General features: G+C 35.2%; 1 protein-coding gene across 1 annotated transcript in view; it reads left to right on the top strand.

Annotated features, from left to right (window-relative positions):
* The window catches only part of VPS13B (vacuolar protein sorting 13 homolog B (yeast)), a 502169-nt gene that overhangs the window by 227592 nt on the left and 269893 nt on the right, over positions 1-4684 (top strand). The window lies entirely within an intron of this gene.

Here is a 4684-nt window from a genome sequence, read left to right as displayed (position 1 = left end):
CAGTAAGCAAATTCTCTTTTCCTTTGCATTGGTGTTTATTTCCAGATAATCATGAAGTACTTCAAGATGTTGTCTGCTGAAACCAAGATCGCAGTCTTGTCCATTAGTTGTAGGGTTAATTGTTATTTTGAGATGAAAAAGAACTAAAACCAGAAAATCTGTTTGCTGAATATTATATAGGTTGCCATGTTATCATTGGTAGTAAAATAATAGATTAATTTCAAAGACTTCTTTCTATTTCATTTATGAATACCCTTTATTTTTACCATTTATGCTTTTGTTTTTACCCTTCGTTTATGGATTTCATTTATTTTTGCCTGTAATGACATGACTGTACTAAGTATGTTCTTCTTTTAACTATATTTATTGCCTGTTCTGCTATATCAACATTGTAAATGATATGTCTTTTTTTCTTCTTGAGTTTAATTCTACCTGTGCCTGTCAACAAAGCACGAAGGTGTAAATCATTAGAGAAATTGCTGTAATTTTGAATATTTGACTTTCAAAACCAGCTATTTCATGAACAGGTGCTAGGTTAATTTTTGTTAATTAGCATTTCATAAAAGTATGCATGTAGTTTGCAGAAGTAGCTTTGTACTTAGTTTTGAAAATTATTGTTCTGGTCTGGTACCCGCTCAGCTGGGTAACCAGTTTTGATCTTTAGCCTTTATTATTCTTCACCTTGAGTATTATCTTTTCTGCAGTAATGATCACACCAGAATAATCTACTAAAAACAAATGTTGTTGTTCAAAATCTAGAAATGCCATGATGCCATTTTTGCTTTTGTCTTGGGTTTTCTGTATGTGAGTGCAGAAATGATAAATTATAAATAATGTCCTAAAAGCAAATGAAGCATCTCTGTGCATCTCAACTTCTTCCACTTTTTAATTTGAAGTCAATATCAAGATGTGTTTTCACTTAGTACAACACACATTGCTGCAAAAATGAAAAGTTCATTTTTAAGTTTCATTTACGTTGGCTACCACTTACTTTACTTATTCAGTTTATCAAATAGGTTTAGCCTAAATTCTGGGGGTTTCTGTGATTAAGCAGATGTTTGCTTCTCTATAAAACAACTTTGTGGCATAGAGTTTGATACTAATAAATGAAAGGTGATGGTACTAATTCTCTCATGAGATAACATTGACTAAGCATTTTCTTTTTAGAATGAGAAGCAGTCTTTTAAAGAAGATATTACTAAATTTGGTTTCCTTAATTATCAACTGTTTAAAATTGGGTGAAAAAAGTTACTATTTTTTAAGTGAAGCTACATACATATAGCAGAGGATCTATTTTGTTTGTTTTCAAGATGTAGTGTGTCTGACACTGCTTGTTTGAAGGCTAGCCTATGTTTTAAAATGTCTACCTATTTATTATACTCTGGAGATAAAATGCCAAGTGTAATATACCCGAAATATTCGAGATTTAGGTGCAAAAATGGGCAGCAGAAATATAAAATGAATGCCAAAAAGCAAAAGCCTTGTATACTGATGAAATTATTTAAAAGGATGCTATCTGTCTGCTTCAGTAGACCACACAGATTTCCTTTAATTAAAGAAAGGAAGGAGAGCCATGTCATGCTACAGTGCCATGCAGGCTTGTTCCCTGTACAGCCTCCTGAAACTTTATGTGATGTTAGAAGCTTTTCCTGTGGAGTTCACCTTGTGCCCTGTTTGACAGAGTTGACCTTGCACTGGAAGATTCAGGGGACAGTGAAAACTAACATGTATGTCATGTCACAAAAAAAAGTCTCTGCTTTGATTACAAAGCCACACAGTGGTTAGAAAAGGTTGGATGGATACAAGTGTGAAAGGTGAGATCTCATTCTCAGAGAAGTTTCAGCAGATCCTTCCTTTCACAATTAATTTCTGGGTTTTCTGGGTCCCTTGCTCCCACAATTTTTTGCTTTCTTTCCTTTCTTTTAATTTCACCTACTTTCTGTCTGAATTTTCTTTCATTACTTGTCTCACCTTTTTAAACCAGGAACTTCACGCTGATTATAGGTCTAGGATGATGCATAATGCTATTTATGCTACAAAAGCATTCTAGGTAAAATGGGCAATGATCCTTGTAAACTTTGTATTTCTTAATCATCAAGGCTCTAGCTACAGATGCCTTAAATTGACAGAAAACTGAGATTCCTACATTGATAAAACTGATTCCTACATTGATAGCAAGCACATATGTATAGTCCTTGCTGATTGAAAGAGCTTATATCTTAAAATCATGCTATTCAGGTGGTGATTTTGAATTTATCCTTTTCAAGTCTAGCATGATCTCAGCAGTCACTCCCTTGAGAACTGCTAGAAACCAACCCTATATGTTAAATGAAAGCAGTTTGTAATCACAGCTGTAAAATGATTTAAAACATTGATCTTGAGTTCACTTTATTAGTTAATGGCTGCTGGGACCTTGCCAAAAATGAAGCATGGGAAAAGAGCAAAACTACTATTTATATGGTATCTGTGTGTGAAAATCCAAGGTTTCTGTTCTTAAGTCTCAAATGGTAGTTATTTATAAATCTCCTTAACCACAGAGGCTTCAAAACCAGAGTAATATAATAGAATATATGTTTTTAATGTTATGATGTGGCTGTGAACAAGCAAGGTGATAAAGAAAGAGTATTTAAAAAAAGAGTTTGTATTAATCTCAATTCCTCCATCCACCCACTTCTCCCATTCAGCAGTTCAGCAGTTCCCTCTTAGCTCAAGGAAAAGTGATTTACAGACCCTTATCTATACATAGAAGTGCTGCTGTGTCTGGATAGTGGTAGTATAAATATGTTATGTATATATATAGCATATGTAATATACCTATACAGGAAGATACTGTGGGCTGCAGTAGATGGATAAGGCAATCTTTGAAAGCTGTCCTGTGCACGCTGTTAAATAATGATAAAAGCCAAATTGTCTGTTTTCACACATTTGAGATAGATGCTTGTTCATTACTAAAATAACTTGTAGATTTCATTCATATTAAGTTCTTAAGTTATTATAATTATTTTCACTTTGTTTGAAAAATATAATAACATTTTCCATGCATAAAGATGAAATTGGGTTTTGGGTTTTTTTTTTACTGCCTCCTAGTGAGGTCTTTTTGTAGCCATTACATTGACATTTAATTTCACCAACATCTATCGGAACATCCAATGTTTAGCAGTGCTTGGATGTAACCATGATATCCCAGACACAAATTTGATACTGTCTTGTAAGGTATAACTCAGTGACTTTGGCATCTAATTTTTCAGTAACAGTAGAAAAGTAGCCTCAGACATGCTCTTTTGTATGAGGAACGCTTTTAATGAAAGAAGCTGCTTCAGAGAGGCTGAAAAAGTTAATAATTTTTTTTTTACTCAGAATCCTGGAAGTTGACTTTTCTTATAGCCACAGGATAGGGAGGTAAGTGGAGTTTAATGTGTCATTTAAGAAGTCACAACCCTTTCAGCTGGAGTAGGCCCCACAGCCTCTTACAATGGCACCTGAAAATTAAATGCCCTGTCCCATAACTGCAAGTACACTTGTCGCATAAAATTTTGCTGATCCCTGTTATGCAACAGTCAGGTATTTGGTCACGGTACAGGGGGTGACTGCATTTCAGCCATGTCGTGAGTGTACATCAGGGCATATGACAGCAGGCAAGTGGTTTTCATCACTAGGTGTAGTGCCTGTGACCAGAGATTGCTCCATTTTGTTGTCCAGTGCACAGATTGCAAGGACATTTGCAAAACAAGAATTAAACAATGGTGGGGTTTGGACAGCTTTTTTTCTATAGGCCAGGTTGATAGGGTCCCCAGATCAGACACTGTGGACTGGTCATTTAATTCCACAACAATTTCAGTATTACTGTGGAGTATCAGTCCCAAATTCGGAGATGAGAAAAGAATCCAGCACTGTTTCATTCTGCAGGAAGTGTATATGTAGTGCGTAAGAGCATGTGCATATAGAGAGAAAGATAGGACATGAAATCATTCCAGTTTAGAAAAATCTCTTACTTGTGTTTCTGTCTTAGATGGCCTTTATATTCTCTGTCCTGTATAACTTGTCTGATTTCTAAGAAGGACAGAGCTCCCATTACCCATTTGTACCTTCTTTACCCTGCTTACTTATTTTCCCAGAGCTAGAAACGTGGTATCTTTGAAATATTTATCCTGTCAAATTTGATTTATATTGACCAGCAAATGCAAAATGAATTAGAGGACAAACAAATGAATTGCATGCATATGCATGGAGTATAGGATTGCATAAGACTCCTTTCCATAGGAAAACAGGCAAAGAAAGATTCCCCACCTTTCCTTTCCATCACTTCCTAACATCAGATAGTGTAGATAAAATAACACACTTATAAGTTGGTCGTTAGATACTTATTATAACTGGAACTCCTTGGTTGTTAGGGGAAGTGTTAGTAATTTGATTTTGAAAGCTCTACTCAAGTAATTCTTTAAATTCTTCCAAAATATTTACATGAGATATTTCTGAACTGCTATTAAATACTTCTTCATTAAAGTGGAGAAAAGAGGAATCTTTAAATGTAGACATATCTCTATTTTCACAGAATCACAGAATTTTCAGAGTTGGAAGGGACCTCTAGAGATCATCTAGTCCAACCCCCCTGCTAAAGCAGGATTGCCCAGAGCACATTACTCAGGACTGCATCCAGGCGGGTTTTGAAAATCTCCAGAGAAGG

The sequence above is a fragment of the Charadrius vociferus genome, unplaced genomic scaffold (genome assembly GCF_000708025.1).
Source record: "Charadrius vociferus isolate BGI_N301 unplaced genomic scaffold, ASM70802v2 scaffold15, whole genome shotgun sequence".
Classification (NCBI taxonomy): Eukaryota; Metazoa; Chordata; class Aves; order Charadriiformes; family Charadriidae; genus Charadrius; species Charadrius vociferus.
The sequence above is the reverse complement of the archived record's forward strand: the minus strand, read 5'-3'. Positions and strand labels throughout refer to the sequence as shown.